Below are 15,816 nucleotides of genomic sequence, written 5' to 3'. Positions count from 1 at the left end.
CAGCTGGGTTTCCAAATCAGATTTGGGTTGTGGTTGCTTTACTCTGGTGACTGCTGCAATTGCAGATTGCAGATTTGAAGGAGCTTGGCTAGCGGGCTGGCGGAGCCTTGGCCAGTAGGGGGTGCTACTCAGCGGAGCTTTGGGCCATCGGTGGTGGCTAGCGGTAATGGCTTCCGGCCGTCACTGGATGACGCAGAGACCAAGTTTGACTCGTCGGAGGCCTGTGAGCACGGTCGCAGTGGTGGTGAGTTGCGGTGGTGAAACTCTTTTTCTAGTATTGCAACCACATCCTCCTGTGTAACAAAAGATGGTCCCTTCTGCTCAGACCCCTTGGCTGCTGATTTTTGTTGCGAAACCTTCTCCCTTGTATCGTTTGGCTCAGTGACTGGTTTCGGTGCGGGGACTGGATTCTTCAATTCTTTAATAGCTTGTATGAGTTTTCTTTGCGTGTCTCCAAACTTAGTGAGGATACGGACAAGGTCCATCATGGTTAACTCTTCTGTTGCCTCTTCTTGTTCTTGCTGCTGCTGCTCTTCATGTTCTTGCTGGGATTGAGACCTTGCAGCAGACTCACTGACTGTTTCTTGAGAGCGCGTGCTCTTGTTTTTCTTGCTTGTGCGAGATGGAGCCATGACCTGAATCACAACCTAGTTCCCCAGTGGAGTCGCCAAAATGTGAGGGTTCTTTTTTAATTATGCAGAACTAGGCCAAAATTAACTCAATAACCTGGTGTTAATGAGGGAATTTTGTGCGTGATTCAGATATCATGTGAAGCTTGACAGCGTGAGGATGGTGTGGGAGCTAGAAACACACTGCGGTGAAAGAATCTTGGGTTTTCTTGGATTTGGGAGTTTCTGGGAAGGTTTGAAGGACAGTTTGGAAAATAGTAGCTGAAGACTGGGATTATGCTTGAAAGAAAGGCTTATTTCTCTGGGTTTTTTTGCCTTCCTTTCCCCTCTGCTTCAAATCTCATTTTATAAGCTCAATTGGGATGTTATGGTGGCAGCACTTGGGGTAAAGAATGATTAATTAGGATGTTATGGTGTCAGCACTTGGGGTAAAGAATGATCAATTGGATGTTATGGTGTCAGCACTTGGGGTAAAGAATGATTATCCTTCCATTCATATAGCTTTTCCGGAGAAAAGAAGTTTATCCTGGTTTATCTATTCATGTATTGGGTTGTTGCGGGGACAAAAGGTGCGATATAGATCGCTGCAGGGAAAAAAGTGAGATACTGATTGCTGCAGGGAAAAATGTGAGATACTGATTGCTGCAGGGAAAGGAATAACGAAGAAGAAAAAAGGAAGTTGGACTTTTTATGGCATGGGCTTTGGGTTTTAAAGGAGGGACTAGCCCAATCTTCTTGTTTCACCATTTCGTCTTTGATTTAAGCTTTTTGGGCTTAGATTTCGGACCCAAGACCGAAATCACCAATGACATTAAATCAGTAGACGAACATCATGTGTTTCCGTAACCTTCCACACCATACCCACGTCTGCAAGCCCCAAGACTGCGTGGATGTGGCTTGGGTCCACATCTAGGATGCGTTTTGCTTGGCAGATTAAAATCGGGAAATGAATATAAAATTCCTGAATACCGTAGAACTTTATCCGGATTGTGCGTTTATACTAATTTATGTCATAAAAACGTACTAATTTACTGTATGATTTTTCGGGTATCAACACACTCATATTGGTGGCACCAAAATTGTGGTTGATCAGAATGATACCACTGTGTTTGTCCCTCAACATGCTCTTACAAGTAAGGAGCATCTGAACAACTATGTCCTTCTTGGCAAGATCTTTGGTAAGCGGGTCTCCCCAAGGAAGATTGTTCGAAAGTACAACCAACACTGGGCAAATCTTCAAGGTTCTGTGCGTATGTGCCAACTTGTTAATGGTTGGTACTCCCTGGAGTTCACCTACCTCCAAGATGTGGACTTTGTCCTGGACAATAGACCATGGTTCGTGAAAGGCAAAATCTTTCACATTAGGGGTTGGTCACCCAACTTTGATCCTTGCACTGCTAAAATTGAGACTTTGATCCTCTGGGTTAGACTTCCAAATGTTCCTCTACAATACTGGAACAAGAATGCTATCCAACTGATTACCAAAGTCTTGGGGCGCTTCATCAAATTGGATGAGAGGACTGAGTTCAGTGAGAACTACATCTTTGCTCATGTCTGCATGGAAATTGATCTCCGCTCTCCTCTGAAAAGGACCCTCATAGTACACGAGGAAGACGAAGGTGACCTTCCTTTTGATCTTGTAAGTGAACCTGCAAGGCTTTTTCTCTCTTATGAAGCCATTTTTGAGGTATGCTTTGAATGTGGAAGTTATAGGCATAGGATTAGGAATTGTCCTCTGCGAAAAAAAGAACAACATTTTGTGATGGTTGACAAAGAAGAGGGTGATGATGATATTGTGCTAAAGGATATGGAGGTGGACCTTGAAATCAAGGAGCTGGCGACAGGAAATGTGATGGTTTGCTTTCCTCAACCAGCCAAATTAGACTTCGATGCTGATCTTCAGAATATGTCCAAGGAGGGACATAAACCCCCCTCCCCTGGTTGGATTCCTATGCAAACAAAAGCAAAAAGGGCAGCTACCACTACTATTAAGGAATCAAGTACAATTTACACCAAAAAAGGAGACACTACTCTTAGCAAGAAAGCTTTAGTCAAACCGGGAATCTCATTCAAAGATGCTACTACTGGCCAGGGCACCATTGTCATTGGCAATCCACATGCTTCTCCTGAGAAAAAATCACACAACGGCTCCTCCAGTGAGGAGGTGTTTGAGAACTTTAGTGATGCTAAGGCCTCTGACCTTTTGAAAGATAGCAGTGAGAATTTGAATGAGTATGAAGTTAAGATGATCAATGGCAAAAGGGTGATTATGTTGGCTGAGAGTGACTCTGCAATGAGCTCAGGCTCAAAGAAAAGGACTAGGGAAATGACTGAGGATCAGACTATGGCTGAGGCACAGGATGAGGAGGACAACGCCTCTTCCTCCAAGATGGCCAAACCATGAAAATGCTCTGTTGGGACTGTTGACGCAGCGCTTGGCCTGGTTTTGTGGCGCAGTGTCTCTTCTACTCTTCCTCTCTAGATCTTGATGTTTTTTGCCTTCTAGATACTAGGGCAGCAAGTACTTTATTAAATAAATTGAGGAAGTTTCCTTATGATGATTTTATTTTAATTCCTGCCCATGGTCAATGTGGTGGTTTGATTTTATTCTGGAAGACTAGAACTGTTGAAGTTGATCTAATCAAACCCCATGATAGATACATACATTGCTTGATCACTAACATTACTACAAACAGGTCTTGGTTCTCAACTTTTATCTATGCCTTTCCTCAAAAGGAAAAACAGGCTGACCTCTGGTCGGTACTGTTAACCTTGCAACCGAAAAACGATGAGTGCTGGTTACTGATGGGTGATTTAAACAATATTCTCACGTTAGATGAGAAACTGGGGGGAAACCAAATGGTTACGAATTACATGCTGAATTTTTCAGATTTCCTACATAGAGCAGGCCTTATCTCTCTAGATGCTCAGGGACTTCCCTTTTCTTGGACAAACAACCATAAGGATGATATTTAAATTTATGGAAGATTAGATAGAGTTTGTGCTAATGCTGAGTTCTTGATTAACTTCCCAAATATTCAGCTAGAAAATCTTCCAATTATTGGATCGGATCATGGACCCATCTGTTTGACAATAAGGAATAATAGTTCAAAGAAGGCTAAAGCCTTCAAATTTGAGGCAATGTGGCTCTCCCACAAGGGTTTTAAACCCTTGGTACATCAAATCTAGAATCAAAGGAAGGAAACTTGCCCCCTCTTAAACTTTCTAACTATTAGTAATCAATTTTGCCACCAGGCCAAAATTTGAAACAAAAATGTTTTTGGAAATATTTTTAGGAAAATTGAAACCCTAAATGAGAGATGTAGTGATATCCAAAACCAACTAATTTTCTCTCTGTCCTCCGTCTATTTGCAGGAGCAACATACTGAAGTGACAAAAGAGCTGCTACAATGCTACAAAGAGGAGGAAATCTATTGGGCTCAAAAAGCGAAGGCAAACTGGTTGAATCTAGGTGATAAAAGTACAAGGTTTTTTCAAACTAAGGCCAACATAAGGAAAAGAACAAACATAATTACCAGGATCCAAGACTCAACAGGAAACTGGATTGACAATGAACAGGAAATCATACGGACTTTTGTCCATGACTTTAAGAAACGTTTTTATCTTGATACAACCTCAGCTACAACTCATATGCAGCACTTCACTAATATCATTAAACCTTGCATTACAGTACTGACAATGGCTCTCTCTTGCAGCCTGCTTCTAAAGGGGAAATTTAGGAAACTGTCAAATCTATTGGTCCTCTCAAAGCCCCTGGACTGGATGGCTTACATGCAAGCTTCTATCAACAATGTTGGACTAAGGTTAAGGATACTGTTATTCCTATGGTTCAAGCTTTATTTTCAAATAATATTCCACTCAATTTATTGAATCACACAAACATTGCACTTATCCCAAAAATTGAAAAACCTGAAAAGGTCTCGGATTTTAGACCAATTAGCCTTTGCAATGTCTCATACAAAATAATTACAAAAATTATGATTAAAAGATTGAGACCCTTGCTACAAAAATGTATTTCAAAAAACCAAGGAGCTTTTGCTCCAGGAAGAGTTATACATGACAACATTATTAGAATGCCCATGAACTCTTCTCAGATTTCCAGAAGAAAAAAGGAACAAGGGGTGCTATGGCTGTTAAGCTAGATTTAGAAAAAGCCTATGACTATCTAAATTGGAATTACCTTTTGCAATGCTTGCAAAATCTTGGTTTTCATCAAAAATGGATTGAGCAAGTTATGAATTGCATCTCTTCAGTGTCTTTCTCCATTCTTGTTAATGGAATCCCGCAAGGCCACTTTTGCCCCACAAGGGGAATTAGACAAGGTGATCCTCTCTCCCCTTATCTGTTCATCCTGGCTATGGAACCACTAATAAGACATCTCAACATACTGGCTGAAACTCATAAAGGTCTACTCTCTTCTCCTCTGGGATTTAGAATTTCAAACTTAATGTTTGCGGATGACTGCCTTATCTTTGGCAAAGCCACAAAGAAGGCTGCTAGACAGATTTACACCACTCTTTCTTCTTTCTCTTTAGCTTCTGGTCAGAAAATTAACTTTCACAAGTCTTCCCTTTACTTTTCACCTAATTCTCCAGCTAGTTTAAAAAGGGACATTGTTAACATTCTTAATATACAGCAGAAAGCCACTATTGGGAAATACTTAGGCATTCATAATGTGATCTTCTGGAAGGATCCTCTCAATACAAAAGAACTCCTACTCAAGATTACAAACAAGCTTGCAGGTTGGAAAAAGGAAACACTCTCCAAAGCAAGTAGATTAACTTTAATCAAGGCAAATATGGCAGGTATGCCAAATCATGTAATGTCTTGTTTCAAATGCTCTAATAAGGTCACAAATCATATTGACAAGCTTGCGAGAGAATTTTTTTGGGGAACAGCCTCCAAGTCATCACCAGTGGCCTGGAACAAGGTCTGTGAAGGAGTTGTGTTCTAAAACAATCATTTTGATGTAATTATTATTAATAAAAAAGGGCAAGTTTATTGTTCATTGCTTATATTTAATATTTGATTGAACAAGGTCAAAGGAATATGAGTTAAAGAGAAAGTAATCTAGAGTTAGATGTGTGAGACCTTTACTCTTTTACACTATATATTATCCTAAAAAGGTTCCTAGTCATAGGATTATCATTTGGACATTGATGATCCGGAGAGACTAGCATATACTATGTATGCTCAATATGGAGGATGATATGTCTCTTGTCATTCGTGTAGAGACACTAATACAAGTATGTGGGTGCTCTTATCTTAAAGAGTACACTGAATGCGATCATTAGAGTTCTTGTATGGAGTTTTACTTACATGTCAAACTTGAACTCTAAATTGCAATAATACAAATTAGTCATTTGACCTGAGACACCATGGTTGTCTTATGAGTGAGTCGATTAACTCTTGATGAGTTGATGATGCAATAATATTATGTCCCTTAATAGATATGATTGATGCATTCATTGGTATAATCAATTCGGTCATAAAGACATGTGAGTGTAAATAAGAAATCTCTATCTTTAAGTAAATAAGGTGTATGTTCAAAGATGTGATTCGATAAGTCTTTGGCCAAAGCATTGAATGAAATTAAAAAGGAGTTTCTAATCACATTCTAAGAATCACATAAGAATGGAAATCACATTAGGGGATTGGCATATCAATTCCATTCCCCAATGATGTGATTTAGAACATTGTGTTAGAGAATGACCGTATTGTATTGTAATTCCAATTGAATATGTTATTTGTAATTCTATATTAACTAGGGTAGTCATGATATGTTGCAAGACGTCACTCATGACTTGTAAAGTCCCTGAGGATTGATAAACATTTATGATCCTAATCAGTGTATTAAAAAGCGCGCCTGATTCAAAGGCTCGAGGCGTCTAAGAAATTGAGTGTGTTTACTGTCGAGGCGCAGAGGCGGCAAAGGTGTTGTTCAAGGCGGAGAAAGCGTAGAAAACGCGTCCGGAGGCGTTAAAGGCGGGCGCTTCAGTTTTTTTTTTTTTTTTACAACACCAAAACGATGTCGTTTTGGTGTTTTGTGGATTAAAACTCTTACAGATTCACGAGCTGAAGTCATTTTTGGTTTTAGCCTTCTCCATCAAAACTCCGTCTCCTTTCCTCTCAAATCCCAATTCCCAAAGCAGCAATTTGATAAAATGATCAAGAGCCCATTGATTTTCTTAAGGATTTCACTATAAAGGAGGCTGTTTGCAGAATTGAAGAAAGAAATTTTCTTACTTTCAGAGTTGTAGTTCGATTTGAAGAGTTTAAGGTATGAGCATTTATGGTCTTGAATTCGATTTCTATGGTCTGAATCTTTGAATTAGTTTTGAATTAAGGTCTATATTCACTTGAGTTCGAATTGATGTTTTGTAGTTCTGTTTCAATTTAAGTTTTTCTGATTTTGATTCTTCGTATATTTGAGTTTGAAATGATGTTGTGTTCCAATCGAAGTTTATCGCTTGACTCAGGTTTATTTTGAAATTTGAAAATTCTTAGCATTCAATACTTTTTTCAATAAGAGTGGTGTTGAGTAGTCAGACATGGCTTCTTTGATGGCAACCACAGACTTAGTAACTTCTGTGGTTGCTGCAAAGGAAGAAGTAATTAAAGCAGGCTGTTGCAGATGATTTAAACTCAACACATTCATCCCCGTGCGACTGGTTCATATGTGATGATGATCAAAGTGCCACCAGATTCTTGGTCATTCAGGTAATGAGACTTGTTCTCTTTATACAAATATTTATAATTAATCCCTCGAAGGTCAAGCGCTTTCTTTCTATTTACACTCAAATTAATGTGGAAACAGAATGGTTTAATTTCAGACAGCTTGTCTTTGCCATTTAGCCAATGATCAGTGAAAAAACTATCTGTGCATATTATTTCTTAACATTTGGTAGCTTTTATATATTCTTGGTCTTTGCATTCTTCTCCACCTAGCTTCCTTCCTATTGCCGGATATCTTCTTGCCATTTCCCATTCACAGAGCATCAGGTCATTAGCCATATGTAGGTACAAGTTTCTTGTGTGTGTGTTGGCATCCCTATACAATGCTCTAAAGAAGTCATCCGAGTCAGTTTGAGTCGGTTTGAGTCAATCCCGTGTGTCAAAGAGTGTTTGATCTAGGAAAGTATCTTTCGGGTTTAATATGTTTTTTTATAATAGAAAATTACATAGTAGCACATGACCAAAGATGTAAACACAGAAAACCCACTTACTAAAAGATTTATACAAATAAGGACATGAGCCCAGACCCAAAAGTCAAATGATGCAAGCCTGATTCCCAATTTTAATAGAAAATGACCAAAATGCTCTAGTTTCACCACAATTTACGACACTGCCACATGTCCAGGGACAATGATGAGAGTTGGAGGAAGACATGAGTCAGAATTATGACTTCCAATAAGGTTATGGAAGTCGAACCAATCTGATTCTTTTAGTGCTAAAACAGGAACTTTAGCACTTTCAGGATCTTCAAGATACTGAATTTTTTCATTCTGGACAACACTTTGCTGTGTATTTTCATAAACTTTTTCAAACTGTGGCCTGGCATTTTCATGGAGTTCTTCTGCTAGGGCAAACAAAGCTAGGAACATGAGACCACTGTTTCTTTCCTGAAAAGCATATAAAAGGTCATCTAAAATAGCTTTCTGGTGATATGCTAATCTTCTGCCAGTTCGTGACACAAGTTCATCAAAAGTTTTTAATTCATAATTGAAAACATAGCAACAGCCTTAAACGGTCTTGATGATCCTTTACCGTCTACCATTTGAAACGGGCTAGCCAATCCTTTACCTTGAGATTGATCAGTTGTGGCTAATCCTTTTGGATTTAGCAAATATCTTTTGAGGATTTTTTCTTTGGTTTCCTCAACATTTTCAGGCTCTTTTCCTGTTCTTCTGTTTCTGGGATTGCAACCTTCATCGCCTTCTCTTCGATTGAACATCGCCATTTCTCTGGATAGGGTGTCTGGAAGATAATTCTATTTCCTGCAATTAATTCAACATTATAATCATATTGGTTAAGAAATAATTGCAAGTTTGCTAATCTTCCTCTATTAGCAGCTTTATCAAGTTTAAAATTTTTAAAATTCTTTACTCTAGCACAATCGGTGCGTACAGTAAAGGGTTTTCCTAGAAAAGCTGGAGAATTTAAAATTGTTTTCTTGACAGCCAAGATTTCTTTCTCCTGTAGGATAATTTTGTTCTGTAGGGCTGAACTTGCCACTACAAAATTTACAAATCTTTTCAATGTTAGTTCCGGGTGTTTTTGGCAGAACAACATTTGACCAGTAATAATCACTAGCATAAGTTTGGAGTATGATTTCATTATTCTCTTCTAGTTGTTGTAAAGGAGGGAGATTCTTGCAGAGGGCTTTTATCTGCTTCACGATTTTTTCATCATCTTCTGTGAAGCTCCATTTTCTTTTGGAACTTGTTTTAGGAGATAACATTGCTGTTAGTCTTGAGATTTTGGGAATGAAATCCCTTCCATAGTTGATGACTCCTAAGAATCTTTCTAGACTCTTAGCATCAGGAATTTTATCTGGGAATTTCCAAATTTTCTCAAGGATATGGGGTTGGAGTTTTATCACTCCATTCTTGATATTTATATCAAGAAAATCAACTTCATCTAGGATAAAAAAGATTTCTTTTCTCCTAGGATGATCCCATGCTGAATTATCAACTTAACAACCTCGTAAAGGTGTTTCATGTGTTCTTCTCTGGTTTTGGAGAAGACAAGAATGTCATCGATATAGACGACATATAATTAAGCAACATGTTTGAAGATGTCATCCATCTTTCTTTGGAAGATTGAAGGGGCTTATTTTAGGACAAAGGGCATTACTAACCATTCGTAATGACCTTGTGGTGTTCCAAATGTAGTGAGAGGAACACTATCTGGATGCATCTTAACTTGCCAAAAACCCGACTTTGCATAGAATTTTGAAAAGACTTTAGCTCCTTTGAGCTGATTGATCAAGACTCTCGCTTGAGCTATTTGATAACCGTCTTTAACGGTCTTCTTATTGACATCTCTGTAGTCAATCACCATTCTAGCTTTCCTCTAACATTTTCTGCATGGTTTCTCACGTAGAAAGCTGGAGCATGATGAGGGCTAGTAGATGGTCGAATTAATCTCTTATTCAGGAGATCTTCTATGTCTTTTCTGAATTCTTTTTTATCTTCCTCTTTATACTGAGGAATAGCTTTGACATGACATATGGCATTCATATCATGTAATCTTAATTCACAGACCACTGGGTCTTTTTTCCAAAATTTCTGAAGGTCGACATCTATATTCTATTCGAGCATTTTCTTGATTTTATCAAGAGTAGGGATTTTCTGAGATTCAAGCTTGTTTTGGAAATGCTTGAGGTTATGCTCATGGATGAAACTAGATTCTTCATCTTCGCTAGTTCCTTATTCTTCTTCTTCAGAAGAAGAAGAATCTTCGATAAGCAATTCTTTTTGTTGCTTAATTTGAAGCACAGGTTCAAATCTGGGCGTATAGGGCTTATGATCACCACTATTTCGTTGCGATCTCTGATATTGAGTAGTAAAGTTTGGACCTACTACACTTTTTGCTTGGGTCAGTCTCTCAGCCCAAAACATTCTGTCTTCTTTTCTAAAGCCCATAGCTTCTTCATCTTGAACAAATCTCTGTTGGAGAAGGAAATCATTTCCCAACAAAAAATCTGATCCTTGGCCTTCTGATTGCCAAAGAGTGTTGATGAAAAATGTTCCTCTACCAATGGTGATGTGAACATCTTTAGCTACCTTTTTCATGGTTCGGTGGCTTCCATCAAATTGCACGCTAGTAGCTATTTTTTATTGTCTTCTTTCCAGAGTTCTTCTAGAATTGCAAATCTGTTTGCAACTGTGAATCTTGATCCATTATCTACAAATGCATGTAGATGATATTTTCTATGATCAGGGAATTTTAATCCAATCTCTATGTAGTTGCTATATCTACTAGTAGAGATGACTTTCGATTGTTGAAGCTCGTCTTGAGCTTGTTCCTGCGGTACAAATGGTTTACATTCTTCTGGAATGTTTTCTGGTTCAACCAGTTCTATATTTTCATCGATCTTTTCTTCCTTTATTTCTGAGGAAGATTCAGTAATTTCTTGGAACAAAGTTTCTATCTTTTTCTCTTTTTGTTCACTGAGATATTCCTCATATTCTTGTTCCACCAGTTGGCTGATAAGGCCATTCTTGGTTTTTCTTCTTGCTTCAGCTATGAAGCATTCTTTGTGATAAGTCTTTTTCGATTCGTCACAGAACATGGGAAGTCCATTCTTTTCATGACATAGGCAGTAGTCACAAATAAATGTACCAGGGTTAACCTGATATGAAGACATTATTGCTTCTGTCTTACTTTCTTCCCAGTTTTTTACTTTAAGAACATTCATCGGTCTAGATTCTATTTCAAAATCTAATTCAGAATCAGATGAGGATTCTTCTTCAGACCAGGCAGAATATATTGTCCTGTCATCGTCTTCATCATCAGAATAAGCTATTTCATAGCCTTTCATGTTTGCTGTTTCTACTATAGGCTCATATTCTTCAAATAGAGCTTTTGTAGATCTTTTATTTTTTTCTGGACATTCATTAGCATAATGCCCTTCAGCTTTGCATAACCAGCATCTACAAGATTTCTTGCCTGGTTGTTTATTTTGATAGTTGGTTTGGTGATTCTTCTTTTTCTTGAAGAATTTCTTCTTTGGATTTTCATCCTGTTTCTTGAAGTTGGAGTTTTTCTTAAACTTCCAATCTTTTTTGTTTTCATTCTTTCTGAACCGCTTTGAGTAATACTTTTCTTTTCGAAACTTGGATTCATGACAACCCCAGTTGGTAGGCATGTCCAGTATTCCATAACAGAAGTTTTTCACTCCTTTGAGCTGTTTCTTAGCCATTTTGGCTCTAAGATTTGCTTTACATTGTTCTTTTAGTAATTGCCTAATTCTGTCAGCAATTCCTCCAACTGAAAATCTTTCAATTGGTTTTTCAGCTATGCTTTCTCTCACAGCTGTTCTCCATGGTTCGGGAAGTTTCCTGTGTAACAGGTTTACTAGATCAGTGTTCTGTAGTTCACCTATTGTACAGTAGTATTCCTGGAATTCATTTAGATATTCTTCAAAATATCTCATGTCACAAATTTTGAGAGCATAGATATTTGATTTGGCCGCTTCTTTAGCCTTTTCACTCAAATTTGAAAGATTTCCACAGAATTAATCATACAGGGATACTGCAAAATCATACGGAGATTTTGAATTTTTTATTTCTTCTAGCCAGTCTCTTTCTTTGGCAGTCTCTTTGAAAGATAAATAGTATTTTTTGGCTACTCCAGTGAGAGTAGTTTCATAGTATACCTGAAGATCTGGTGCTTCAAACTTTCCAATGGTAAGAGCAGAAGCCATCACGAGGCTATCTACCCATTGGTCAATAGCTTTTCTTTTATCTAGAGCTTTGTCTAGATTTAGCCATGTACCATAATTTGTGATTGGCACCCTAGGCATATTGTCCTCTAGGACAAATCTTTGAGAATTTCTTTCTTCTTTTTTGCCTGTAGGGGCTTTCTGTATAGGGAGTTTCAGTTTTTCCTTTTCTCTAATGATGAAAGTTTTGGAATTGGAGCCTTCTCCGTCTTCCATTTCTATATCTTGATAAGGAAGGACTTTTCTTACCTTTCTTACTTTGAAATTTTTCATTTCTTCGATTAGTTGTTCTAATTGTTCAATACAGGATTCTGCTTCATCATAGAGTTCATAGAGCTTTTTTGCTCTAAGCATATTTATTGATCTATTTAGATCAGTTTCTAGTTCTTCTTCAGTAATAGGATCTGTTGGTTCTTCTACATCAAATTTAGTGCCACTAGTACTTGCCTCTCTAGTATTGTTGCATCTTCTGAAATTTCTGTTTATCTTGATATTCTCAAGACCAACATCACTTTTTCTGTGATCATCAAATTTTAGACTGATATCTCCACTCTTTCTACTTTCATAGATTGCTGCTTTCGCACTTTCTGGTGTTTTCTTTGGACCAGATAATTTCCATTCAATGGGGAAAGTTACTTCATTCCAAGTAACCTTGTGAATTCTTTGTGAATGCTTTTTCTGACTGGTGAGAAATCCAGTAGTAAGACTTGGGATATTTGATATCCTTGTCTTTGGTTCTACTATGGTACTCATTAGTTTATAGTATAAATATACAAGTTCTTGCATATTTTCTTTCATTGATATGCCATCTGTCTTGACTCTCAATCTCAGACAGTGAGCAACATCTTTCAAGCTTGTTGAGAAGTTTGGGAAACAGTTGAAATATGCTACTTGATTGCATAAAGATGCTTCAAGTGTTCCCAATAGACTAGATTGAAAATCTGTTAGTCTATTGTCTTGAAAGATGTTGCTCACTGTCTGAGATTGAGAGTTTCAAGCTTGTTGAGAAGTTTGGGAAACAGTTGAAATATGCTACTTGTTTGCATAAAGATGCTTCAAGTGTTCCCAATAGACTAGCTTGAAAATCTGTTAGTCTATTGTCTTGTAAGACACATAGAACTAAACAGTTTATGCCTTCCCAGGCAAGAAGTTTTATGCTTACTTGGACTGCTCCAATGTGCATAAATTGATAATTCTTTGCCGCTCTGGCAACTTCTTGAGGAGTGATCATTAACAGATATGTTTTTCCTGTTGTAGAAGGAGTTGTGAATTCCAATAATTTGAAATGATGGTTGTCCATCAATTCAAACTTTTCTCTTTTATAGATTTGTTTGAAATCTAATTTTGGAATTGCGGAGTTGTTTACCTCTTGTTCTATTTCATTGTATTCGAATTCTTCTGCATTTAGGAGTTGTACTCCTTTCTTTTTTCCAAAGATGATCATCATTTTGACATCTCTTGCTACCAAGTGTTTTGGCTTTTCATATTTGATACTAGTGAGACGAGTAGAAGGTTCTAGAAAAATCATGTTTGGAACAGAATTCTTCTCAAGTTTTTCTAATGGTGTGAATCCATTAGCTTTCTATGATTTTACTGGAGGCTTTTTCTTATCCTTCAATATATTTTTCATAGAATCCAGCATTTCTCGATGTTCATTGATTTTTCTACTAACATTTGTTAGCTGTTCTTCTTCCCGGTTAGGAAGTTCTTTGGTATAATCTATTTTATTTTCTAATTTTTCTAATTGGTAGATTATATCTGGTAGTTTTTCTAGATGATCTTGACATCTAGATACTTCTTGTATCAGATTCTGATGTTTATCATCAGAAGATTTTAGTAGAGAATATTTAACTTCTCTAATATCAATTCAGACATTGTCCCCATTGGAGATTCCCCTTGAGCTTTTTCAGCAGGCTCTGATACCAGTGAATTGCGGATCTAACCAATGCTCGAATAATCAAGAGGTTTTTGTTCCTCTCGGAGAGTATATTCGAGATCTCCGACAGTTTTCGCAACTTTGTAAATTCTTTTTTGAACTATGAAGATAATATCTCAATAATCGGGAGTTTCTCTTTTAAGCTTTGACCTGTAATCTTTTAACTTTCTCAACTTTTCTTTTTCTTCAGCTAACTCTTTACTGGTTATTTTGCAAATAACAATTAATTCATCGAAATTATGAATAGTGAAAATTAACTGTTTACCTTCGAATATAGAGGATGAATTCTAACTATAATTATTATTTTCAAGATGGGCTCACCACGTTTCATCAAAAGGAAAGAAAAAAAACTGTTCATAGTAATAGTAAAATTGCAAAGGTCGGAGAAAGAAAGGGAAAATGGGTACTAATGGTATAAAAGTAGGTAAGATGCGTAGGTGAGAAAAAAAAAAAGGAAAAATTTTGTGTGAAAGGAAATAAAAATAAGTTGGTGGGGTGTATGGGAAGTATATTGATGGATTAGGGGTGTATGAGCATTTTCCCTTTCTAAGATGTTGGAGGCTGTTTGCTGATTCAAAACTTTTGCTCTTTCAAGCCTGTGTTATTAGTATTGGGCAGAGAACAAGTGAAGAGAGTATAGATATATTCATTTATGTATTATATTTTTTTGGTTAAAAAAAAGTGGAAAAACGTTCACAAGGGTAGTATCGGAATTTGTCCCTTCTGTCTCCTGCCACGTCATCACTTGACAGAAATTTTGTATGGAATTTGAAGAATTGGACTCGGCTGATTAAAATTGGGAGTTCAGGGGTAATCTTGATGAAATTGGAACTTTAAGGACCAACATGAAGAATGACCAAAAGTTCAAGTAGGTAAACAGGAATTAATCCTTTTTTTTTTTTTACATTTTTTCCGTTATGATTAAAATAATTCCTTAATCTTTAAGAGTGCTTCTATTCATATCAAACCTCATCTATTTTTGAACATTTACAAATCCTATTTTGCCCCTCTTAAGATAAAAAAAAAAATTAAAATCTTATTTTGCATCTCTCATATCCAATTTCTTTCATCCATGCGTCTGGTCTAGTTTCTCTACATCCCCAGATCGTCTCTACCCTCCTCTCTCTCTATCTTACCTCTCTTTCTTTTTATTCACTAAAATCAGAAGCATAACAAAAGAAGAAAAAAAAACACATATACACAAATAATATATTTAATCAAATACTAGACATTATGCACAACACCCAATTTCTAAAAGGGCCACCCGAACAACTTTATGAGGCTCCACCGCTCCAGCAATCATATGGAAAAGATCAATTAAGCAAGCCATTTTAATCAACTCAGTCTTCAATATTATCCCATTCGTCTGAACTGGTGTTATCCTTTGTTGCAAAATCTTGGTTGCAAAATCCTTAATGACCCCATATTTATCTTTGTCAAGTTGATGTCTTTCTGCAACTATTTGAAATTGGGTATCATCTTCTTTGTTTGCAACCAAATCATTTTCACAAATGAGAGGAGGTGTAGAGAGAAATGATAGAGGGGCAAAATTGGATGTTTGATGGTGAAAAGTATCCAAAGAGGTCCAAATACTATTAAGGGTTATATGGTAAAAAAATAAAAATAAATCAATTATAATTGACAATCATAAATATAATATAAATAATAGAGTCAACACGAGCTTCATATCCCATCACTAGTATTGTTGTCGATCATGATGCTCGTCCTAGCCTAGCGATCAAGCCCATATTCAAGGTTGACAACATATTTTCATCCTCGTG

Source organism: Rosa rugosa, chromosome 5, assembly GCF_958449725.1.
Source record: "Rosa rugosa chromosome 5, drRosRugo1.1, whole genome shotgun sequence".
Classification (NCBI taxonomy): domain Eukaryota; kingdom Viridiplantae; phylum Streptophyta; class Magnoliopsida; order Rosales; family Rosaceae; genus Rosa; species Rosa rugosa.
The sequence above is the reverse complement of the archived record's forward strand: the minus strand, read 5'-3'. Positions refer to the sequence as shown.